Source organism: Eubalaena glacialis, chromosome 13 (assembly GCF_028564815.1).
Source record: "Eubalaena glacialis isolate mEubGla1 chromosome 13, mEubGla1.1.hap2.+ XY, whole genome shotgun sequence".
Classification (NCBI taxonomy): domain Eukaryota; kingdom Metazoa; phylum Chordata; class Mammalia; order Artiodactyla; family Balaenidae; genus Eubalaena; species Eubalaena glacialis.
In genome coordinates, this window is record NC_083728.1 from 48,859,847 (window position 1) to 48,887,270 (window position 27,424).

General features: G+C 37.8%; 1 protein-coding gene across 8 annotated transcripts in view; it reads left to right on the forward strand.

Annotated features, from left to right (window-relative positions):
• Window positions 1-27,033, forward strand: part of MACROD2 (mono-ADP ribosylhydrolase 2) — a 2,017,409-nt gene extending 1,990,376 nt beyond the window's left edge. For 7 of the 8 annotated variants that reach the window (XM_061208463.1, XM_061208466.1, XM_061208465.1 and 4 more), the window contains one exon: window positions 8,684-8,761. The gene's annotated coding sequence lies outside the window, so the exon portion shown is untranslated. Of the gene's footprint in view, window positions 1-8,683; window positions 8,762-27,007 lie in introns of those variants that run through there. The other variant, XM_061208464.1, reaches the window with a different exon arrangement.
• Window positions 27,034-27,424: the final 391 nt, after the last annotated feature.

Genomic DNA, 27,424 nt, shown 5'->3' on the forward strand with positions numbered 1-27,424 from the left:
TTCAGTCTAAATTCAGCCAATCCTGACCATGAACAAAACTCTATTCTCAGGGTTCCTTTTCCACCCCTTTCTGTATGCATATTATTTTGCCCCTTAATTTTCCCCACATCTAGAAACAACCAGCTCTAGGACAAAATTACTTTCTTTTCCCTTAACAAAATGCAATTCCATCTTTCATACCTTCTTTTGTTCACAACACACATCTTACTTTCCTACTGAAATGGTTCCTTTACTATTTCTATTAGCTTTAATTACATGTTTAGAATCCTCAACTCTTAAAAACCTTAATTTCTAGTGAAAACTAAGAAGTAAGCAATTATGAACTGTCTTCTCACATTAGCACTCTATAGTTTGGCAAACATAAATACTAATAATAATTTCTAAAAACATGTGCTTTCTTATAAAAATAGCTCATTGTGGCACCAAACATTTATTAATATTTCTAAACACCTTTAGTTACTCTCTAAAGGGAAGCCAAGGTTCAGTAATTGTTTCAGTATCTTATTTTATTTGGGAATGACCTAGCTATTCAACAAACTTTCATCATTTAACTTAATTTAGCACAATTCTAAAGTTTCAAGTTACCAGATATTTGCAGAGATTATTTTCAAGTAGACATTCCTAAAACGTAATTATTTCTAAAGAGTTCACCCAAAAACTCTTATTTAATCTACTTATAAGAATTTCATCATACCAAGTTAATTTTTTGTTGTTGTTGACAAACTCTGTAACAGAAATAACATGTATTGACCTTCAGTAAACCTAGGTACAATAAACCAGCAAGCTTAAGCCAGCTTTAATACCATATGTTAATTTAATATTGAATACTTGCTAGATCATATGAACCTGAAATTCATTCTGGGCAGTTTCTTTCATATTTAGAAATATTTAGTTTGTAAGTACTTACTTTTAAGTCAATTAAATAGAGCTCTTTTGTAAGTTTAATTTTGATATTTTCCAGAGGTAGACACATCTCATATGTATAACATGTACACAGACATATAAACAGACAAAACTGGAGATGTCATAGCCTCACTTTAAAAACTTAGTTATGAATTAAATAGTACAATATAAGCTTACTACTTTATAAAGAACAACTGGAATAAATTAAAGTTGCTTGCTCAGATGATTAAGGCTTTACTATTTATGGAAAAGGCTTTAAGATTTGTATTTATTCTTGATAAACCCTTAAGGAGGCTATGATTAGATTTTGGCTGAGAGAGCCTTCCCAGCAGTTTTGAAACTGAGCAGGACTCGTGGGGCCCTCCTGGGTACAAATCCTTTCCATGTCCCCCATTTCTTGTTTGTAGGAAATAAGCTTCATTCAGCCTCCCTTGACCCTTCCCTTTGTTCCAAAGGGCAGATTCAAACAGCTGCTCATCAGGGAAGTGAGGCAATGCAGAAACAAAGAAGGGGCAGTCAAGAAACAATAGTGCAGAGATTAAAGCAGGATCCTGGTTCCTCCTTCAAGGGATATACATAACAATGCCTTTGAGTTTCTTCTGCAGGAACTAAGGCCCTCATCCAGGTGGAGGATGGTAATGTCAGGCTGAGCACAAGATTCCTGGAGCACCGCCCTGTTACCTCACCACCAACCAATTGGAAGAAAGTCACACACCCTGTAGCCCTCACCCCACATTTTGCCTATTTATTTAAAAACGTCTCTCCAAAAACCATTGGGGAGTTCAGGATTTTGGGGCATGAGCCACCCATTTTCCTTGCTTGGCCTTGCAATAAACCTCTCTCTGCTCCAAACGCTGATGTTTTGGTTTGTTTGGCCTCACTGTGTGCCAGGTGCACAAACTTGCATTCAGTAACAGTTGGAGTTTAAAAGGGCCACTTTTGCCCTTTTTTTGCCTTTGGTTTCTGGTTCTACTTGGTTGAGCTGATTAGGTTCAGTCTCAGGTCATTGTGGGCTGTATTTACATTTCTGATTTGTAGAGATTTAATGCAAGGCAAAGACAGTTGCTTTTAATTCCCCAAAGAACTGGTCACCTAAATGATATTTAAAAATTGATTTGCCCAGCTGTATTTTATTTAATTTGCTTTTCAGTGAGAATATTGCCAACTGAACTGAAATTTAAGAGTTCTAGGACTTTAGGGTTTAATTTATCATGCCTTTAAAAACTTGCATAAGACCTTCAACAAGGCCCTCTTTCTGAGTGCACAAGTTAAAACCCAGAGCAAAATCACTAATTTTATTATTATTAGCCCTTGAATATTAGTTCCCAGTTTTTACTTTATAAAGTTCAGGTAGCCTTATTGGTTTCCTTTAGTATGTTTAATTAATTAATATTTCCTGAGAGGCAGATCTATATGCCCTGTCTTGTAATACCAAGCAGGGGAAGCATTCCCCAGTGAAACATGTCTATCCCACAATATAATTAAGCAAAAGTTCACAAGCTGGTTTTTCTTGTTTGTTTTAAACTAACCATTAGATACATTTTCCACCCTGTAATTTCCTTCTTTTTTAATAAGTACCAATAAAATGGCTGTTTGATTATAATGAGAGCACTCTAAAAATTTACCAATTCAGAAGTCTAATTTAAAGGAACCATCATCTGGCCATTAATGAGATATATCGTAATAGTGACTCAAACCAATAAGATACAAGAGGCTTCCCCAGAAGAGATGCAAAAGATGCCACCTAAACAAGATCCAGAAAGTTTACTCCTCAAAATAGTTTAAGAAAGTAAAGGCCTTCATTGTACAGGCTAACGCACCAAAGGTTTAGATGGCAAAAAGCCCCTGAGAGTTCGCACAGCCAGAAAAAAAGAGACTGCTCAGGACCCCAGTCTATTCAATTGGATGACAAATGTATACCATATGTGTACCTTTTGGTTGGTAGAGACCACACACACAAATGCCTAAAGAAGATCAGGTAGAACATTTACATTTCAAAGACAGAAGAAGAGAAATGCAAGTTACCCCTAGAAGGGTTTTTGTTTCTTTAAGGTCAGAATTCTGAAAAGATGTTTTTTTTAATCAAGCAGGCTTTTTTTTTTTTTTTTAACTTAACTGAATATGCAATAAAAGAGCCCCATTCTTAGTCATTATCAGAGCATGATATTCCCAGGTAAGTCGGTCAGTTTTGTAGGTATATAAACCTGGCTAGGGTATTAGTTGGAGGCTCGCAATCTGTTGTTCATTTTGCTTTTTGTTTTGAAAGCTTTATTCCCCATTCAGAGGTTGGTTTGTCGAAATAAAATCACTGGCGATGATCGTGTGGTGGGCAATGTGCCGCTTGTGAACTTAACTCCTCTAGGTTTTGCCCCAGAGCTGTTTCAGCTCCTCTTACATGTCTTAGGTTTTCCCTCTAGTGGTATAAGACCACCAGAGTGCTCACATCATGGAATGGCCAGTTCTTATTCGTGTCCCCAGCAGAGCAAGCTTTAATTAAGATGAGTGGGTTTCCCAATGGGCATGGCTACACAGCATGAGGTCATTATCTTTTGTATCCTGTATCCTGTTCTTTCGCATCCTGAGCCTCTTCAGGGCTCACCATCAGGGTGGCAGTGTAGTTAGGCAACATTTTTAATTCACACCTCCCTTCATCTTCCCTGCATCTTCTCAGTAGGCCGCTGCACTCTCCCAGAAGGCCATGTTGCACCAGCATCGTGGCAGACACGTTGCTAAAGATCCAGCATTGTGGCAGACTAAAGTTTGAGAACATGTGAAAGCAGGCAGCTGTCTTCCTATCACAGTTTTAAACATCATTTAAGGGGCTTCCCTGGTGGCGCAGTGGTTGAGAGTCTGCCTGCCAGTGCAGGGGACATGGGTTCGAGCCCTGGTCTGGGAAGATCCCACATGCTGCGGAGCAACTAGGCCCGTGAGCCACAATTACTGAGCCTGCGCGTCTGGAGCCTGTGCTCCGCAACAAGAGAGGCCGCGATAGTGAGAGGCCCGCGCACCGCGATGAAGAGTGGCCCCCACTTGCCGCAACTAGAGAAAGCCCTCGCACAGAAACGAAGACCCAACACAGCCATAAATAAATAAATAAATAAATAAATAAATAAAATTAAACATCATTTAAAACTAAATATAATAGCATTTGTGCAATACATGTATAGCATAGGACAGCTAAAAAATATAAACTCATACAAACATGGTCTTATAAAACATTTCTTTTTTTTTAACCTTGTTTATGTATTTAAAATTATCCTGTTTGTTAAGCTGCAGAAATGATACAGTAGAGAAGTTTACATTAAGAAGTAATTAACTGAGACTAAACCTTAACAATTTAAATGCAAGTTCTTCAGTATTGCCTTACCTTTTGCCCTTTTGCTGCCAACAAACTATAGACTTATCATCTAGATTTTTTTCTTACAGACACTATTATTTTTCTGTGTGATCAATATCTAGATGCAACACCAAAATAAATGTTTTCCTTGGTCAATGTCAAAATATTTTCCTTGACTATAAACATGAATCTATCTACATACCTTTACCCAAATGAATAAGTTGTCAAAACTTAAAGTTCAAAATTAGTTTAACTTTGTTGCAAAACCATGTATCATGGCTCCTCCCTTACCTCTTTGCTGCAGTCCCTCAACTCCAGGAAGGAAAAGTGACTTGCACAGGGTCACTTAGCTGATCAATGGAAGTTCAAATACTTCCAGGACAAAATTCTTTGATGATACCATACTGCTCCCTAAACAATAGTGCGTTTCTGAACACAGTTGTCATAACGAACAGTATGACCTAAGGAATGTCATCAGTTCCCATAGAAATATTTACACAGCTGGGTCTGTAGACGTTATTGGTAGTTCAACAGGAAGAAAGAAGCTTTCGATCTGTGCATCATACCTCCAGGGAAATTAAAGAAATACCATGAAATGGAAATAGAATTAGAGTTCAAAGACATAATACAAGAATGTTTAGTGTTGTGTAATTTATAATTGTAAAAAATCAGGGCTATCATAAATGACAACAGGAGAACAGTTCAATGAATCAATAGAACACTGTGCAAATGTAAAAATAATTTAACAAGTATTTGAGGGCATGTAAAGATGGTTATAGAATCTGAACTTTTGATTCTAGAGAAACATGGCTGGCCAAGTGTGGCTTCCAGGTTGGGCTTTAAGAGGCCTTGTAACTTCCATTTTTGTACTCTTGGAATCCAGCCACCCTGTAAGGAGTTCAAGCTCTGCTATAGAATGAGGAAGGCCACATGGAGAGAGATTCTGGAAAGTGAGAGGGCATTTTGGATGTTCTGGCCCCAGTGGATGACACCTGGAGCAGATGATAAATCATGAGTTTTGGGGCCACTATGTTTTGGAGTGGCTTGTTTTGTAGCAATAGGTGACTGAAAAGGTGGGAAAAAATGCAGAACCCCTCTCAATGCAAATGCTTAGAAATGAGAGATAAACTATAACAAAAATATTTTAAAATATATAGCTCAGCTGACATGAAAGCTAAGGTGTCAGAAGTGAAGAGGAATTTGAACACCAAAGCAATAATCTGGTGAGCTGAAGATCTAGCAGTCCCAAGGGCTGCAGTTTGGTTGTTGGTGCAGAGATAGGCTCTAAGGCTAGAGACTTGGGTTTTAATGCCCACCTGGGACCTTGGGTCAATCAAGGTAAGGAGCTGAAATTGATAGCTCTACATAAATAAGTCATAACCCAGCTCAAGAAATTAACAAGGAGACTTGAGTCTGCCCAGGGTGCTGCATGGGGAAAGAAAAAGGCTCCCATACTAAGTAGAAAACATATATGCACCATGCGTTTGAAACACAAATTTATGCCATCCAAAGTCATACGTTAATATACAAACTGAGAAATTAATTTAATATTAGATTATAGACTAGTGTTATCCCTGGGAGAGTTAGCAAATGGAAATGTAAAACTATCCCTTGGAATTCCTACAGAAGAATTAAATTTCTGAAGGTGAGTTTACAATTTTAAGACTTACAAAACACAAAAGGAAATGATCCATCATGAATGAGAGTTGGCCGGTAAAATTACAGGATGATTAGCACTATGAGAACTTGAGAGCAGAAAATTTTGAAGATTTTAATAAAATATATACATTTAGGGCTTCCCTGGTGGCGCAGCGGTTGAGAATCTGCCTGCCAATGCAGGGGACATGTGTCCGAGCCCTGGTCTGGGAAGATCCCACATGCCGCGGAGCAGCTGGACCCGTGAGCCACAACTACTGAGCCTGCGCGTCTGGAGCCTGTGCTCCGCAACAAGAGAGGCCGCGATAGTGAGAGGCCCACGCACCGCGATGAAGAGTGGCCCCCACTTGCCACAACTAGAGAAAGCCCTCGCACAGAAACGAAGACCCAACACAGCCATAAATAAATAAATAAAAATTAAAAAAAAAAAATATATATATATATATACACATTTAAATGACAGCAAAAGATAAAAAGTAGATATAAAACTGTAAGAAAAAAGCAAACTATGAAAAATTAACAACAATTTGGAAGAAGTAAATATATAGTAATATAAATGACACATGAGGAGACATAAGGGATAGAAGGAGAATAACCAAGACATTTTGTATTCAACAAGAGCTCTAAAAGGAGCTGATTGATAGTATTTGAAAGATACTGGCAAGGATTTATCAGAATTGATGAAAGTAATAAATTTTAAGTTAAAAGAAGAACAACAAGTTACAAGAAGGACATATTTAAAATAAATTCACACTTATGCACTACAGAACACCAATGAGAAAAAAATTAAAACAATTAGAGGGAAAGGAGAGTTAACCATAAATAAATAGGTATTGCACAGACAACAAGCTTCCCAAGATCAAGAATTTAGGTCAGAAGATAATGGAATAATTCTGAGTCTTCAAAACATGGATTAAAGTAATTGTCAACATAGAGTTCTTCACTAGTTTCACTATCATTTAAGAAAATGATATCTGCCATTTTCAGGAAGAAAGAAAAACTTGCTACTCACATACCTTTTCTCTAAAAGCTACTAAAGGAGGCACAACAGTAAGAAGAAAATTGAGCCCAGAGGAAAGAGTAGTGTGCAGGAAACAACTGCAAGCCAAGAAAATGGTAAACACAAAGGAACATCAAAATATGTATTGATTATAAATTTATAACAATAATAATTGACGAATGGTTAAAAACAGAGTAAAACAAAATTACTATTTATGTACATTTTATAATACACAAGATGACACTACATACTTCCCACTGTGTCTGTAGTTGTAAATATATATGTGTGTAAAAGTGTAAAAACATGCATGTTGTTGATTCACACTAATATCAGGATTCAGTAATCTCTGGGAAGGAAGAGAAATAGTTTTGTTTTTTTTTAAGGGAATTATTTATTTATTTATTTATTTATTTATGGCTGTGTTGGGTCTTCGTTTCTGTGCGAGGGCTTTCTCTAGTTGCGGCAAGTGGGGGCCACTCTTCATCGCAGTGCGCAGGCCTCTCAGCATCGCAGCCTCTCTTTGTTGCGGAGCACAGGCTCCAGATGCACAGGCTCAGTAATTGTGGCTCACAGGCCCAGCTGCTCCGCGGCACGTGGGATCTTCCCAGACCAGGGCTCGAACCCGTGTCCCCTGCATTGGCAGGCAGATTCTCAACCACTGTGCCACCAGGGAAGCCCGAGAAATAGTTTTAATTTATCTGTAAATACTTTAATTTACCCATAATGTTTTATTTTTTTAAAGTAAAATAAAGATCACAAGGAAATTTGAAAAATATTAACACATATTAAATCTGGATAGTGAACATATTCTAGATATGTCTTAAGGTCGTCTGTAATGTTCTTCCTGTTTACAATTTTAACTGTTAAAATTAAAATGTATGATTGTGTATATACATATGAAAGATATGGAAAAATAATATAAGGAAATGCTCCATAATATTAACTACAGAAGTTACTGTCAGTAGAGGCATCATGCAGGATCCTTGCTTGTCTACTTTTGGATATTTTAGATATTATCTACAATGAGCATGATATTGCTTTTCTATACACACACACACCTCAAAGGATTTTTTTTTAAAGATTCACAGGACACTAGAATAGAAAGTTAGCTCAGAGATCATCTTCAATTCTTCCTTGAAGAGATGTAATTTATGGTGATAGAAATCAGATCAGTTGTAGGGTTAATAATTGAAAAGGGAACTTTCTGGGCCAATGGGAATGATGTGGGTTAAATGCATTTTTCAAAACAGTTTGAAGTATACTTAAGATCTATGCATTTCCCTATAGGTTCTTCTAAGGCAGGGTATCTTCTTAGAGTTCTTTCACAAGTGGAGAACACGGCAGATGCCTACTTAATACGATCTCAAAGTGGTGGGGTGACCATCAATGACTTTTGCAAATCAGCGTCATGTAAATAATCATTGTTTCTATGATGAGCCCTGGAAACTGGAGCACATGAAAGGGCCGAGAAGGGAGGACACATTGGTTCAAGATTAGGTTTCTCAAGGAATACCTTGAAGAGTTGAGTTAATCACCCCCATCAGCCAAGCAAGTTGTCAATGCCACGTACATTTATTAGCAGTGATTTATATGCTCTTTAAAGATACCCCGTGCCTGCAATTACAGCTCAGATATCCAAAGCTCTTGGATAGTCAAAGAAGATCTTTCTAGGCACATTTCAGGGGTGAGAAGCATTTAAATGGCTGTATGAAAAAGATACTCCTTGCTCAACCTATGAAGACATCTTATCTTTAATCTAACAAATGGTTTCTCCTTATCTTCGGCAGGGGCACAAGATGAAGCAAAGGAACAAAGAAATGGAAGTAAATGACAGTCCTCAGCATTGCAGGCCTCCCGGCCCTGGGGGGGGGGGGGGTGGAAAAATACACCTGCGCGCCCTGTGGGGGAGGGTGGGGGGAGGCAAGTCCCACGGAAGGATGGGGAATCCTTTGCTCTAATTTCTCCAGCCGCATTTTGTTCTGTTTACCGGCAGAAAGAGAAAGAAAAAAAGGAAAAAAAAAAAAAAAAAAGTTTTATTTGGTGGGGGGGACCCACGTGAATGCATCTTTCAGGCGCTATCCCTGTCATTTCTGTCTTTTCTCTCACGACTCTGCCCCAGGGTCCCAGTGGCACGTGTGACATACATGTGTATCCTGGCTCCTGTCTGCTTTCTCGGTTATTTCACAAAGCTGGTTGGTACAGTGGTTTCTTCCAAGAAAGAGAAGGAAGGTGACTGTTTGGTAAGCTGCAGGCTGCATTTCAGGAACCATCAAACCCTGTATTAGTAGAATCCATGGATGAAGGAGGCAGGATAGAAAATGGGCAAAACCATCAGAAATCACTTGGAAAAAGGTCAGGACGATGAGTTAAAAATGGTGTTTTATTCAGGGATTCCCAAGGTACAATGTTGTTCCGTGTGGTTGTCAGGAGGATTGTGGAAGTAGAGTTTAATCCAGAGCAGAGCGTGGAGGCATCACAAGGAATGTGGGCCCTGGCTGCCGTCGGGTCTTCCTTGGTAGCAGGACGGCAGGTGAGTTCTTCTCTGACACCGACTTTCAGCAGAGCTCACCTGGTTCAGGAGGTCTTTACTGGGTGCTTCACATGGAGCCCCCCCCGGGAGATGTAACTCCTTGTGACACAATTGTAAGGGGTGGCGCTTTTCTAGGCATTTTATTTAAGAGACAGGGGGCTGCTGCATTTAGGATCCAAGCATCCGCCTATGAATATGAAAAGTTCCACTTGAAATCTCTCTCTCTATATATGCTTCTTATAAAAGAACATCTTGTCTTTACCCAGGGACTGATGACCCACACAGCAGATTCTCATTTGAAGTTAGAGGCAATTAGAGGTCTTGCTTGTCAAGTTCTGGCTTCCTGGTTTGCTTTTACATGGTGTGTTTTTGTTCATGCTGAGTCCAAGACTAATTTGATGGCTAGTCCCCTCTCCCAGCGCACACTGAAGGGAAGCAGCAGTACGAATAAGCCAAGATGTCAGTGATACAGTGGGCGTGAGGGGTGAAGGGCCCGGGAGGAAGTCAGAAGTTGTCACAAATGTCTATCCCAGGGCCAACATGGACAGAAGCCTCGGGACGCAAGACACCTGATTCCCACAGCCTCCCCGGCTCTAAGACCAGTCTGTTTGTTTCTATGGCAACTCGCATGATTTCTTCCATATCTTCTTAAATCCACCTTCCTTATAAGGGCTTTAGAATTGTAAGTAAGTTAGCTGTATATTTTTTTCTTTGTGGAGGGAGAAAAGTAATGGATCAGATCGAGCGTTTCTACAATAAATGGGTGTTCTGCTTTCCAAATATTCCATGGGGTTCTTCAGTTTTGCTCTTTGCTCTAAAGAAAATTCACCTTCTTATCTTCCTATGAATTTTGTTTTGGGCTTTCTGAATTTGTTGCCTCTCTGGATGGCTTATTTGGTCTATTGGAGTAATTAACAAGTTGTATTTCTACCTATGTAATATGTTTTAACACCCTCAGTTTTTTAAGCTGCTCATCAACCTAGCAGCAACAATATTTAAGTGACCTCATGATTTCAGAACATGGTCATTTCCCCTTCTGCCATTATTCCACGGTTTGATACAGAAACTGATATGTCCTCTACTGCCATTAGACATCGCTTTGTAGAAAAACAAGGAAAAGCCTCGTTTTAAATAATCCAAGAAATGATGCCATGGGAATGCTGACAGTTTCTATATTTCATGTCATCTTTATAACTTAACTGAAAGTCGCCATCATTCTTGTGAAGTACTTGACAAGCACAATCTTCTGGGAGCACATTTTCCTATGACTCCTAAGCGTTAGTGCTACTCGTGCTCAGTAATGAGTTAAGTTGAAAACAACATGAGGAAGCAGGAAGGATGGAGATTTTCTTTAATGGACAAAGATGAAAGAGACCTAATGTCTCTGGTAGGAACAGTTGGGATCAGAATTACTTCAGTCCTGGTGTTGCCTTTGACATCAATGATAGCCATTCATTCATTTTCAATGCGGGTGGGGTAGGAATGAGAGGAGGGAGGGCTTTGCCTGAAAACTATAGAAAAAGAAAGTCAGCTCTGTATCCAGGAAACTGAGTGAGGAGTAAGTATGATCAGCCCCACTCTTGAATTTGTTTACACTTGACTTTACGATTAGATTGTGTTTTCATTTTTTGCCTCATTTTGCTTTTGGGTTGCTATTTGGCGGTAAGATTTTATGCTTTAGGACAAATAATGAAGTGAATTTCCATTTCAATAGTAAAATATTAAAAATCTAGTTCTTGGCCAGATCGAAGACACCCACAACACAGGAAACCTTTATTTCACTGGTGCTGTCATTGCACAGACTGTACAATGGAAAGTTTGAAAGGCTGATTGAATTCTCCGGAACATGAATTCTGGATGTCAGTTTCCAACCACAATCCAGCCAGGCTAGGTGGTATGAGGGTTTATAGGAGGGAGAGTGGGATCAAGGTAGGCTTTCCACATAATAGATCTAATTAAAAAGGTACTTGTTGTAGGAGAGACAAAGGGTGTGTCCTCTAGCTGGTAACTATTCAGAGGATGGACAAGCCTTCTTTCATAAAACTTACAAAGGCGGTGTCCAAAACACGGTCTATGATACTGGGTCACCTATTAGTCATCGCAGCTAATTGTACATCTTTCTATGAAACACTGAAAAGCCTCTTTGTGAATTAATACAGTTCTGCTTGATGCAGTTGATTTGAAATGACATTTCTCTGTATGTGGTGCATGTTGGCTTTGCTTTGACAAATAACAAAGTTAGCAGAATATGTTCAATATATTTTCTTGGGGAATAGGGTTTTTATCATATGATTCATTAAGGATTTGCCTTACCCTGACATTTGTGATATAAAGGAAAATCAGAAAAAAAGTAATTTTCTTGATCAAGATATGTTTTTACTTAATGCAAATAAACATAGTCTGTTGCTTGCAAGGAAAAAAAAAATGTCTTCTGAGATCTGGTATAAACTGCTAAATAGAATAATATGTGCCTCTTTTGTTAAACCAGCATTTAAATACTGGACTGCTTCTAAATATGTTTGTTTCTTTTCATGTGTGCCATACACTAAAAAACTTAAACAACTGTTGCCTTCATACTATATTTGTTAGAGCAGAATATGAATAAAATTTGTTTGAGACGATAAGGTGGAATTATCTGTATTTTGTGACGTTTGTTCCTTAGCCACGAGCAGTTAATGACTCAAAAATGTTCATTTAACAGTAGATATCTCGTTGCAAATACGTGTATTTAAAATTGCCCCTGCAAGTCAACTGTAACTTACCAATAGTCTTCCCCTGCTAAGACTGGCCAATGTTGTGGCCATGTTTTTCAAAATCAAGCTACACAGTAGTTTGAACAGACACAAATCCCAATGTGAAATTTTTCTCTGAATACTAGGTAGCTAATTACCCTAGCAACAGCCTCTGAGGTGCAAGATATAAATTGTTGAGATGAAGCCCATGGTTCCATGAACATTGGCCCATCCTTTGGAACCCATCATCCATAACTGGAGTTCTTTTTGAGCATCTTTTATGAGCATAGTCACCGTGCTGGCTATGTGACCAGCGCAGACACAATCCTCCTCAGCCTACCGTTGACGGAATTATGATTGAGTTACAAAATTGTTAAGAGTTTGGCAATGGATCCACAAAAACCGCTATGGGAAAAACTCAATGTTCTTTTGAAAATGGAAATCTGTATTCCATCAAATTTAATTCCCTCCATCTCCTACAGAAGAAGTGCTATCGGGTGTATTGTTCTAAAAGGCAAGAAAGAAAGTCAATCCCTTTATCCAACAAAGCCAGGAACTTAATAGTTAAAGGGGTATAAGGTTTTTTAAACTGCTGTACCAAAGGAACATTTTTCCAATAATAAACAAGTTTGATGAGAAAAAAATTGTACGCAGGACAGTCTTATCTCACAATGGGCAACCTCAACACAAATGCTTCAAGGTGACAGTAAAGATAATTTGACATGATTCTAGTATGGCCAATTTCAGTTTTTAAATCTACATTCAATTTTTCATCTCTTTGCCTGTCACTCTTATGTTTCTCTCCCAACACTTCTGCCCCTTTGCCTTTAAAAGATGTCATTGAACATTGCTTAGCTTTGCTGGTGGTTCTCAGGACTAAAAGGGATAATGATACTCATTTATATTTCCAGAACTCTGGCCCAGTGTGGGGCTTTGAGAAACAAAGTACCTCCATTTCTTGGTTTGGAAGATGGAAATACTAAAACATTCCTGAACTCTCTTACAAATTTAAACATGAATAAAGTGCCAAGATATTCTACTTTGCCATTTGGAAATGCACTTGGTAACTTATTAGCACTGGATTCTGTTATTCAATACTGTAGGCAAATAGCCCTTTCTCCAGCTCAAGTCTCTACCAAATGAATAAACAATCCTTACAATTGGGTAGGAAATATGAAATCCTTTCTACTGAAGTTGATTTAAATTTTGCCCCTAAATTAAAGACCCATGAGGATAAGAAAAAACTGTTTTATAAAATTTAGAGAAATGGGCGATTTGACATGTGCACACGAAATACTGACACTCGGTGTAAATCTTTATAAGTTATTGTTTCTCTGATAAGAACTAGAGTGAATCTGTGACTAAAGCAGAAAGGAGGTGTAGCTCTATTTCTTGGTTAAGATGCACAGAAGGATATAGATTTAGAGGGGGATAATTATACCAACAGACACTTCCTTCCCTTGAGGGAGGAGAACACTTCTTTGCCCCACTGAAATTGGACTTTATTGCTTTGGCCAATGATGTGTGGGCAGAAATGGCATATGTCACTTCAGGCAGAAGCTTGAAGACTCGTGCTCCCTTTTTTCCCTCTACCATAATGCCCAGCCACTTCCCAGATAGGCTGCTCTGTCAGTCTAGAACCTGGAGTGAAGATGTGGAGTTGAGTTTCAGGCAAGCCCCACTGAGAAGGCGACATCAGTGAGAAGTAAACCTGTGTTTTGAGATCTGAGCACCATATATTACACTAGTATAACCTAGCCTATTCTAATTGATATGTATGCCATCAAAGTATTTAAATAAAAAGTCCAAGAATTGACGTGATCTGCCTCTCCAGCCTCATCTTGTGTGACTTTCAAATTGGCTCATAAAAGTGCCAACACAATGACCTTCTGTACATTCCTAGAACAGGCCAAATTCAAGGTCATCCTTGAGATCTCAACTGTAATGTCACATCCCAGAGATGCCTTCCCCAACTACCCTATTTCAAAGGAAATCCCCCTTTCCAACGTCCTTGCCTACCTAATGCCATATTTGCTACATCAGTACACGTAGAATTCTTTGTAATTGTTTATTTACAGGACAGAGAGAAACATTCACATGTTTCAACTCAGATGGGCAACATAATGTAATCCCCCCCCCCCACCCCAGTAACTGAGCTTGCCTTATTTCCAAGCTTCTAACCAACTGGTTAGAGGCAATCGTGGGAAAAGAATATAATCTGCCAATTAAAGGTATCTCAGTCTTTTCCAGTTTAAAATGCTAATTTTAGCATTTTAAAAGACAGCCTCTTCAATAAGTGGTGCTGGGAAAACTGAACAGCTACATGTAAAAGAATGAAATTAGAACACTACTTAACACCATACACAAAAATAAACTCAAATTGGATTAAAGACTTAAATGTAAGACCAGACACTATAAAACTCTTAGAGGAAAACATAGGAAAAATACTCTTTGACATAAACCACAGCAAGATCTTTTTTGACCCACCTCCTAGAGTAATGGAAATAAAACCAAAAATAGACAAATAGGACTTAATTAAACTTAAAAGCTTTTGCACAAAGGAAACCATAAACAAGACAAAAAGACAACCCTCAGAATGGGAGAAAATATTTGCAAACGAAACAACAAAGGATTAATCTCCAAATTATACAAACAGCTCATGGAGCCCAATATCAAAAAAACAAACAATCCAATTAAAAAATGGGTGGAAGACCTAAATAGACATTTCACCAAGGAAGACATACAGATGGCTAAGAGGCACATGAAAAGATGCTCAACATCACTAATTATTAGAGAAATGCAAATGAAAACTACAATGAGGTTACTGTACAGAAGAGGTTAATTGTTGCAGAGTTAGCTGTCATTAAATCACTGGAGTCACATCACTAGGAAGTGGAGGAGGCAGGATTTATACCCAAGTAGTCACTCTCAGGAGGATGTGTACTCAATCACTACACCATGATGCTTTTTGTTAATATCTCAGTTTGTCTCTCTGCAAAATGGGTGTAATAAAATCCCTTCCTCTTTTATAAAGATTAAATGACTCAGTAACTGTAGAGTATTTAGAGAAATGCCTGGCACATAGTAGGACTTTATAAATGTTTGTTAAATAAAATAAATGAAATAAAACCTGCCCAATCGCAGAGCTGGCAATTGGTGGAGCAGAATTCTCACCTACTTAGTGTAAATCCAGATCCCTCACTCTCCACCACTACAACATTCTGCCTCCTGATATTGCTTCTCATTAAAACTGCCTTGCACAGCTATGTGACATTATAAATGATATCTGTGGATTCCCAGTACATAGAAAGAAGTTAATAAATAACAGCATTTATTATTGATCATCCCAGCATATCATATTTGACTTGAGAGAGGCATAGTTTTGATTACCTACAATAATAATATTAATTGACCCTTTACTGTGCACCAGGGACTCTTGTAAGATGCTTCACATGTATTAACTCATTTAATTCTCACTAACCACACTAAAAAAGTACTGACTGTCATAATAAACTAAGGAAGGCATAGAGAATTTAATGAACTTGCCCAAGTTGCCAAAGTTTGTGAGTAGGAGAAAAGAATATGCATACAGACTTGTTGGCTACAAATTCTGTATCCCCTTCATTGTACCACTATTTCACACTTGTGGAATTTATTCAGACAACACAATTTGGTAGAAAAACTACAAACCATGAATTTTAGATTTGGTTCTGCTATTAAATAACTTTGTAATTTTAAACATGACAGCCTTTTTTCATCACCCTCATCTGTAAAATTAAAATTGTTGAACTAGAAAAAAAAAAAAAAAACTACAATGAGGTATCACCTCACGCCAGTCAGAATGGCCATTATCAAAAAGTCTAGAAGCAATAAATGCTGGAAGGGGTGTGGTGAAAAGGGAACCCTCCTGCACTGTTGGTGGGAATGTAAATTGATACAACCACTATGGAAAACAGTATGGAGGTTCCTTAAAAAACTAAAAATAGAATTACCATATGACCCAGCAATCCCACTACTGGGTATATACCCTGAGAAAACCATAATTCAAAAAGAGACATGTACCACAATGTTCATTGCAGCACTATTTGCAATAGCCAGGACATGGAAGCAACCTAAATGTCCACTGACAGATGAATGGATAAAGAAGATGTGGTACATATATACAATGGAATATTACTCAGCCATAAAAAGAAACGAAATTGAGTTATTTGTAGTGAGGTGGATGGACCTAGAGTCTGTCATACAGAGTGAAGTTAAGTCAGAGAAAAACAAATACCATATGAAAAGGCATATATATGGAATCTAAAAAAAAAAAAATGGTACTGATGAACCTAGTTGCAGGGCAGGAATAAAGAGACAGACATAGAGAATGGACTTGAGGTGGGAGGGGGAAGCTGGGGCAAAGTGAGAGTAGCATCGACATATACACAATACTGAATATAAAATAGTTGGCTGGTGGGAAGCAGCAGCATAGCACAGGGAGATCAGCTTGGTGCTTTGTGATGACCTAGAGGGGTGGGAGAGGGAGGATGGGAGGGAGGCTCAATAGGGAGGGGATATGGGGACATGTGTATGCATATGACTGATTCGCTTTGCTGTGCAACAGAAACTAACAAAGTATTGTGAAGCAATTATACTCCAAGATCTATTAAAAATAAAAAGTAAAAAAATAAAATACTAATTTGGGGATGAAGATTTATTCAGATTCAAGGTTTAAACTCTTGCTGAAGCTATTTCTTGACACTAAAATGACTGTGCCCCACCCTTGTAGATAAAGGCCTTTCTTCTAATCACTAGGCAATAAAACTAGCAATGAACAAATAAATTTTAACCATGTTAAAACAATAGTTACTATAATATTTAAAAAGCAATTTCCTGATTTTTAAGACTTGCTTGAAACTGACAAGATTGTGGAGTAGAAGGACATGAGCTCACCTCTTCTAACCAAAATCGCAACTAACTGCTAAACAACCATCAACCAAAAAAATGCTGGAATCTACAAAAAAAGATACCCTATATCCAAAGACAAAGAAGAAGTCACAATGAGATGGAAGGAGGGGCACAATCAAAATAAATTCAAATCACATACATGCCTGGGGGGGGGGGGCGACCCACAAACTGGAAAATAATTATAACACAGAAGTTCTCCCACAGGAATAAAAGTTCTGAGCCCCATGCCAGGGTCCCAGCCTAGGGGTCTTGCAACAGGAGGAGGAGCCCCCAGAGAATCTGGCTTTGAAGGCCGGCAGGGTTTGATTACAGGAATTCCACAGGACTGGGCGAAACAGAAACTCCACTCTTGAAGGGTGCATACAGGGTCTCATGCACACAAGGACCCAGGGAAAAAAGCAGTGACCTCACAAGAGACTGGGCCAGACCTACCTGCTAGTATTGGAGAATCTCCTGCAGAGGTGAGGGGAGTGGCTGTGGCTCACTGCAAGGACAAAGATACTGGCAGTAGCAGCTCTGGTGAGTACTCATTGGTGAGAGACCTCCTGGAGGTTGCCATTTCCCCCCCAAGACCTAGCCTGACCCAACAGCCTGTAGCCTCCAGTGCTGGGATGCCTCAGGCCAAACAACCAACAAGGCGGGAACACAGCCCCACCCATCAGCAGACAGGCTGCTTAAAGTCTTCCTGAGGACACAGCTGCCTGATAAGCACACACCCTGAAATGGCCTTGCCCACCGGAGGGACAAGACCCAGCTCCACCCACCACTGGGCAGGAACCAGTCCCTCCCACCAGGAAGCCTGCACAAGCCTCTTATACAGCCTCTTCCACCAGGGGGCAGACAGCAGAGCAAGAACTACAACACTGTAGCCTGAAGAACAGAAACCACAATCACAGAAATTTAGACAAAATGAGATGGCAGAGGAATATGTCACAGATGAAGGAAAAAGATAAAACCCCAGAAGAACAACTAAGTGAAGTGGAGATAGACAATCTACCTGAAAAAGAATTTAGAGTAATGATAATAAAGATAATACAAGATCTCAGAAATAGACTGACAGTACAGATCGAGTAGACACAAGAAATGTTTAACAAAGACTTAGAAGAACTAAAGAATAAACAGAGATGAACAATGCAATAACTGAAATGAAAAATACACTAGAAGGAATCAATAGCAAAATAACTGAGGCAGAAGAATGGATAAGTGAGCTGGAAGATAGAATGGTAGAAATCACTGCCATGAACAAATTAAAGAAAAAAGAATGAAAAGAAATGAGGACAGTCTAAGAGAGCTCTAGGACAATATTAAACACACCAACATTCTCATTACATGGGTCCCAGCAGGATAAGAGAGAGAGAAAGAACCTGAGAAAATATTTGAAGAGATAATAGTTGAAAACTTCCTTAACATGGGAAAGGAAATAGTCACCAAGTCCAGGAAGCACAGAGAATCCCAGGCAAAATAAACCCAAGGAGGAACACGCCAAGACACACAGTAATCAAATTGACAAAAATGAAAGACAAAGAAAAAATATTAAAAGCAACAAGGTAAAAGCAACAAATAACATATGAGGGAATTCCTATAAGGTTATCAGTTATCAGCTGATTTCTCAGCAGAAACTCTGCATACCAGAAGGGAGTTGCATGATATATTTAAAGTGATGAAAGGGAAGAACCTACAGCCAAGAATACTCTACCCAGCAAGGCTCTCATTCAGATGTGACAGAGAAATCAAAAGCTTTACAGACAAGCCAAAGCTAAGAGAATTTAGCACCACCAGGCCAGCTTTGCAACAAATGCTAAAGGAACTTCTCTAGGCAGAAAAGAAAAGGCCACAACTAAAAATAAGAAAATTACGAATGTAAAAGCTCACCTGTAAAGGCAAACATACAGTAAAGGTAAGAAATCATCTTCACACAAATATGACATCAAAACCAGCAACTGTGAGAAGAAGAGAGCACAAATGCAGGATATTGGAAATGCATTTGAAATTAAAAGACCAGAAACTTTAAACAATCTTGTTTATATATAGACTGCTATATCAAAACCTCATGGTAACTGCAAACCGAAAACCTACAATAGATACACACACAAAAAAGAAAAAGGAGTCCAAATACAACACTAAAGTTAGTAACCAAATCACAAGAGAGGAGAACAAAAGAGGAAGGGAAGGAAAAAACCTACAAAAACAAATCCAAAACAGTTAACAAAATGACAATAAGAACATACATATCGATAATTATCGTAAACATAAATGGATTAAAGCCTCCAATTAAAAGACGTAGACTGGCTGAATAGATACAAAGACAAGACCCATATATATCTACAAGAGGGCCACCAGATCTAGGGACACATACAGACTAAAAGGTGAGGGGATGGAAAAAGTTATTCCATGCAAATGGAAATCAAAGGAAAGCTGGAGTACCAATACTCATATCAGACAAAATAGACTTTAAAGACTGTTACAAGAGACAAAGAAGGACACCACATAATGATCAAGGGATCAATTCAAGAAAAGATATAACAATTATAAATATATATGCACCCAACATGGGAGCACCTCAATATATAAGGCAAATACTAACAACCATAAAAGGAGAAATTGACAGAAGCACAGTAATAGTGGGAGACTTCAACACCCCACTTTCATCAATGGACAGATCATCCAGACAGAAAATCAGGAAACATAGGCCTTAAATGACACGTTAGATCAGATGGACTTAATATTTATAGATCATTCCATCCAAAAGCAACAGAATACACATTCTTCTCAAGTGCACATGGAACATTCTTCAGCATCGATCACATGCAGGGCCACAAAGCAAGCCTCGGCAAATTTTAAAAAATTGAAATCATATCAAGCACCTTTTCTGATCACAGCGGTATGAGATTAGAAATCAACAATAAGAAAAAAGACTAAAAAACACAAACACGTGGAGGCTAAACAATATGCTACTAAACAACCAATGGATCACTGAGGAAATCAAAAAATACTTAGAGACAAATGAAAATGAAAGCACAATGATCCAAGACCTATGGGACACAGCAAAAGCATTTCTAAGAGGGAAGTTTATAGCAATACAATCTTACCTTAGGAAACAAGAAAAATCTCAAATAAAAAAATCTAACCTTATACCTAAAGCAACTAGAGAAAGAAGAACAAACAAAACCCAAAGTTAGTAGAAGCAAAGAAATCATAAATATCAGAGCAGAAATAAATGAAATAGAGATGAAGAAAACAATAGCAAAGATCAATGAAACCAAAAGCTGGTTCTTTGAAAAGATAAACAAAATTGATGAGCCTTTAGCCAGACTCATCAAGAAAAAAAAAGGGAGAGAGCTCAAATCCATAAAATTAGAAATGAAAAAGAAGTTACAACGGACACCACAGAAATACAAAGGATCATAAGAGACTACTACAAGGAACTATATGCCAATAAAATGGACAACCTAGAAGAAATGGACAAATTCTTAGACAGGTACAATCTCCAAAGACTGAGCCAGGAAGAAATAGAAAATATGAACAGACCAATCACAAGTAATGAAATTGAAACTGTAATTCAAAAGTTGCCTCAAAACAGGACCAGATGGCTTCCCAAGTGAATTCTATAAAACATTTAGAGAAGAGTTACCACCGATCCTTCTCAAACCATTCCAAACAATTGCAGAGGAAGGAACACTCCCAAACTCATTCTATGAGGCCACCATCACCCTGATACCAAAACCAGACAAAGATACCACAAAAAAAGAAAATTACAGGCCAATATCACTGATGAACATAGACGCAAAAATCCTCAACAAAATACTAGCAAACGGAATCCAACAATATATTAAAAGGATCATACACCATGATCAAGATGGAATTTATCTCAGGGATGCAAGGATTTTTCAATATCTACAAATCAATTACTGTGATACACCACATTAACAAACTGAAGAATTAAAAACCGTATGATAATCTTAACAGACACAGAAAAAGCTTTTGACAAAATTCAACACCCATTTATGACAAAAACTCTCCACAAAGTGGGCATAGAGGAAACATACCTCCACATAATAAAGGCCAAATATGACAAACCTACAGCTAACATCATACTTAATGATGAAAAGCTGAAAGCATTTCCTCTAAGATCACGAACAAGACAAAAATGTCCACTCTTGCCACTTTTATTCAACATAGTTTTGGAAGTCCTAACCACAGCAACCAGAGAAGAAAAAGAAATAAAGGGAATCCAAATTGGAAAAGAAGTAAAACTGTCACTATTTGCAGATGACATGATACTATACATTGAAAATCCTAAGGATGCTACCAGAAAACTACTAGAGCTCATCAATGAATTCGGTAAAGTTGCAGGATACAAGATTAATAAACAGAAATCTGTTCCATAGTTCTATAAACTATCAACAAAAGATCAGAAAGAGAAATTAAAGAAACAATCCCATTTACCATCTCATCCAAAAGAATAAAATACCGAGGAATAAACCTACCTAAGGAGGCAAAAGACCTGTACTCCAAAAACTATAAGACGCTGATGAAAGAAATAGAAGATGACATTAACAAATGGAAAGATATACCATGTTCTTGGATTGGAAGAGTCAATAGTGTCAAAATGACTATACTACCCAAGGCAATCTACAGATTCAATGCAATCCCTATCAAATTACCAATGGCATTTTTCACAGAATTAGAACAAAAAAATATTAAAATTTGTATGGAGATAAAAAAGAGCCCAAATAGCCAAAGCAATTTTGAAAAAGGAAAACAGAGCTGAAGGAATCAGGGTCCCTGACTTCAGACTATACTACAAAGCTACAGTCATCAAAACAGTATGGTACTGGCACAAAAACAGAAATATAGATCAATGGAACAGAAAAGCCCAGACCTAACCCATGCACCTATGGTCAGTTAGTCTATAACAAAGGAGGCAAGACTATACAATGGAGAAAAGACAGTCTCTTCAATAAATGGTGCTGGGAAAACTGGACAGCTACATGTAAATGAATGAAATTAGAACATTCTCTAACACCACACACAAAAATAAACACAAAATGGATTAAAGACCTAAATGTAAGGCTGGATACTATAAAACTCTTAGAGGAAAACATAGGCAGAACATTCTTTGATATAAATCACAGCAAGATATTTTTCAATCCATCTCCTAGATAATGGAAATAAAAACAAAGATAAACAAATGGGACCTAATTAAACTCAAAAGCTTTTGCACAACAAAGGAAACAATAAACAACACGAAAAGTCAACCCACAGAATGGGAGAAATATTTGCAAACGATGCAACCGACAAGGGATTAATCTCCAAAATTTACAAACATCTTCTGTGGCTCAATATCAAAAACAAAAACAAAAACAAAAAAAACACAAACAACCCAATCAAAAAATGGGCAGGAGACCTAAATAGACATTTCTCCAAAGAAAACATACAGATGGCCAACGGGCACATGAAAAGATGCTCAACATCACTAATTATTAGAGAAATGCAAATCAAAACTACAATGAGATATTGCCTCACACCAGTCAGAAAGGCCATCATCAAAAAGTCTACAAACAATAAATGCTGGAGAGGGTGTGGAGAAAAGGGAACTCTCTCCTACACTGTTGGTGGGAATATAAATTGGTACAGCCACTATAGAGAACAGTATGGAGGTTTCTTAAGAAACTAAAAATAGAGCTACCATATGATCCAGCAATCCCACTCCTGGGCATATACCCAGAGAAAAACATGGTTCAAAATAATACATGCACCCCAATGTTCATTGCAGCACTATTTACAATAGCCAAGACATGGAAGCAACCTAAGTGTCCATCAACAGATGAATGGATAAAGAAGATGTGGTATATATAAACATGGAATATTCTCAGCCATAAAAAAGAATGAAATAATGCCATTTGCAGCAACATGGAGGGACCTAGAGATTATCATACTAAGTGAAGTAAGTCAGAAAGAAAAAGACAAATATTATATGATATCACATATATGCGGAATCTAAAAAAAAAATAATACAAATGAACTTATTTACAAAACAGAAACAGACTCACAGACTTAGAGAACGAACTTATGGTTATGGGGGGAAGGGTAGGAGGTAGTGATAGATTGGGAGACTGATTTTTAAAATAGATAACCAACAAGGACCTACTGAATAGCCCAGGGAACTCTGCTCAATACTCTGTAATAACCTAAATGGGAAAGAATTTATAAAAGAATAGATACATGTATATGTATAACTGAATCACTTTGCTGTACACCTGAAACTAACACAACCTTGTTAATCAACTATACTCCAATATAAAATAAAAAAATTTTTTAAAGACTTGCTTAAAAAAAATTAAAATAAAAAAATAAAAAGAAATTTCCTAAATAAAGACTTTGTCAAGGAGGATATCAAGAATAAAACAATGGACTATTTAGAAAATAACAAAAAGAACACTAACTATAAAAATGTAGGATAAAGCTAAAGCTGTACTTAGAGGAAAATTCAGTCTTAAATGCTTTAGTTTTTTAAAATGGAAAAAAAAGAGAGAAAACACTACAAAAGCATTCAAATTTAGATTTCAGAAAAAGAAAAATATCCAAAGAAAATGAGGATACATATACACATATATATACACACATATATAAAACAGAAAATTTTTAAACAATAAAATGTTAAAATAAATCTATTGGTTCTTTCAAGATCCATTTAAATAGATAGATCTTCAGCAAGTATCATGAATAACTTCAAAAAGATAGCAACATAGAAAATTTAAGTACAGTTAAATTAAATTTTATGCATAACAATATAACCAACAAGTCAAAGATAACAGATATTTTTCAAGGTAAAAATGCAACATGAAGCAGAAAACCCACATAAAACAAATTCATAGCAGATATGAGAAAAGATATCTAAAAGCCCCCAAGCTAAGTGTCTATGTCTGTGCGTCTATCCATCAAAATAATATGTACAAATTGTCAAAAGCCTAGGAATGATCCCAGGTAATATTCTCAGTATGCTTCAATTTCATAGTTTTTTCGTAGTAGAATCAAATGGTATATGCTTTGTATACACTGTAATTTCACTTGGTTGTGTCACAAGCACATTCTTGTCAATCAAGGATTTCCAAAGTCATTTAAAAACATTTCATCTTTTCACTTAAGTTTATATGATCACTTCTCTATTCTATGACACTTAGGTTACTTGATGGTTTTTCCTATTTTAAATGCAACTACACTGAACACTTTTCATCACAAATTTTTGTCTTCATTAGTATATTTCCAGAAAAGGACTGCCAGGGTTCAGGAACACTCGATACTTATCACCAAATTACTTTGCAAAGCTGTACTGCTAGCAATTAGAAAACGAGAATTTCCATTTTGTAGAACCCTCAGTGACCTTGAGGGTGGTACAAACACTGACACTAAAATATGTCAGTGTGAAAAATGATTTGTCATTATTATTTTAACTAACACTTCTTCACTTACTAATAAGGCTGGACGGATTTCTGTCAGCTATTTGTATTTCCTGATGGGGAATTCATCTGTTCATGTTACTTGGTTATCTGTCAATTGGGATTTTGATTTTAATAGATATTTGTGAACTGTTTACCTATTGAGAGTATTATCCTTTGTCATGTTTCCTCCATATAACTTTCTACTTGTGCTTTGTTTTATAATTCTGATCATGACATTTTCTGACATTCAGACTTCTTATGTTTTGATGCAGTCAAATCTCTCTTTCCCTTTGTACTGGCTTTCATCACTTTTGTAGTTGACATTTATTATTTTTGCCTGCTGAGCATCCATTCCTGTTTCTTTGGGTGATGAAGCATTTCAGCTTGGCAGAAAACTCCTTTTACGCATTTTCTGAAGTTGAACTTCCAACCCTACTCTCTAGAAGGGACAAGGGATGGACATAGATCCGACTGGTCAATCACAGGACTTTATATCCCTGTCCTCAGTGATTGGTTTAGAGAGGCCATGTGACCCAAACTGGACCAATCAGTGTCTTCCCTAAGACCATAGTGGTAACTGGGAGAGAGAAATTCACGAGTCACAGTGAACATGTAAACCTGGAGATTTGGGTAGCTTTTCTCCTGGCTCAGTTATGTGAGCCAATAAATGCCCTTTTTAAGCAATTTTAAGTTAGGTTTCTGGGTCTTGTAGCTGAATGGCTCTCTGATTCTCCCAGATTAAAGAATAAAATTCTTAAAATGTCCTGAGTGTCTCATATGATGTCACATGCACCCCACCCCATTACCTCTGCAAACGTCTCCTCCTACTGTCCCCCATGGGCTTCACTATTCCAGCCACACTGACCTCCTCAAGTATACCAGCCATGTTCCTCACCTAAAGCTCTAGCCTAGTCCTTCTAGAATTTTCTTCCTCTGGATATACATATGGCTACTTTGCTCACCTCCTTGGAATCTTTTCAAAGCTTCCCCAGTGAGGCTTATCATGATCCCCTCTCAAATGCTGCAAAGAGCTCTGGCCCTCCTCACAGGCTCTATTTTTCCCCCTTTCCCATGACATGTACCACTTTCTAATAAACCATATAATCTACTTATTTATTAAACAAAGAACTACTGAAAAGCTCCTCTGGCTCCATGAGGAAAAGACAGGAAAAGATGCTCAATGAGGGCAGGGATTTTTTTTGTTCACTAAAGAACCCCAAGCACCAAAGCAGTACTTGGCACATAATAGGTGCTCATTAAATATTTGTTGAACAAATGAAGGAATTATGCTCAATACTTTGTTCTGGAAAAACCTTGGCAAATTCCCTGTTATGAGACTGGTGACCACCTGACTGGGTTATTTTTTTCTTTTCTTTTCTTTCTTTTGGGGAAAAATATAGAGAAGAGATGAAATTAAACTGTCGCTCTTAAGCAAGTTAATGGCTCTGCATCCTGTCACAGAAGACAAGTATCAAAACAATGGGAGAGCTAAAAGTGTTTGCAAAATTATTGTGAGAACTCCCTTTGGTTCAGAAAGTATGCCCACTCCCTATTTAATGCAAAAAAGAAGAGGAAGAAGAAACGGATCTGTTCATTAATCCTGCCTCAAACAAAGCAAGGATTGTGTTTTGATGTTACCATGGTCCATCTTTTTATCCAAGGGTGGGTCATGACAGGGGCCACAGTAGGTGGGCTAGACTACTCTGAGAAAACAACGCTATCTCAATGGTTGAACACAATGAAGGTTGACTTCTCACTTGTAAGCTGGGCAGCTTTCCTACAGGCAGTGACAGGGGCCCCTTGCTTCTTCCCTGTGGTGCTGTCACCTTCAGCATGTTTTCTCCAAGGTCACCATGGAACAAGAAGAGGGAATGGAGATTGTGATGAGCCAAGCACAGGAGAGCTTGCACAACTGCTGCCCATGTTTCATTGGCCACAAATCAGTCACCTGGCCCCACTCTAACTCCTGGAAAAATGTGGGTTGGCCAAGTACCCAGGAGGAAAATGAAATGTGTTTGACGATTACCTAGCTTTGCTTCTGCCTTGGAAGCAAAACAACTTCCTCCTTTGAAACATAGCCATGTGCTGCCCTCTGTTTCCACTCCCCAAGAGCAAGCAAGCCACACTGGCTTAGGGAGAGAGTGAGGTCTGGACATTTTAGATGATCAAAGCAATCCCATGTTGGGAAGAGGACTTAACCATGTGGGGGGAAAAATCAGAATGTTGTTCTGCACTGTCTTGGTTAGAAACGTAAGGATGTAATAGAATAAGCCTTTGACTGACCTCTATCACTTGTTCAAATCAAAGGAAGACCCAGTCTAGGGGAAATGTGTATGTCTGATTTTTCTAGGTCTGAAAATGCACAGCTTTTGAAATGCAAACATCTTTCCCTGCCTAGAGATAGGGAATTGTTCCAAATGTTAACCTATATTTTTTCTTTCTTTTTTTTTTTTTTAGATATCCGTTTTTACATCTACATCTTTAACGCGCCTTGAATTTATTTTGGTATTTGTTAGTTGGTAGGAAGTAACTTAATTGACTAACTTTAAAAATATCCCCAGCACCAATTATTAAATAATACATCTGGATCCCATTGTCTTGAGTTTATTTCTTTAAAACACACTTATTTTATGTTTATCCAAAAACCTATTTTCTAGGCTACATCCTCCTTTGGTTTCTCTAGTGCCACTTTGTTACTCTTAATGTAGTTTACAATAGGTGCTGATGTCTATTAAGGCAAATTCAATGCCTCCACTGTCTTCATTTTCAAATGTTCTTACTATTCCTCATTGTTTAGTGTTTCAGATAAACCTCTAAATAGCTTTGTCACATTTCCCTCCTATAGATAGTCCCCCTTTTTCAGTTCCCCTCTCT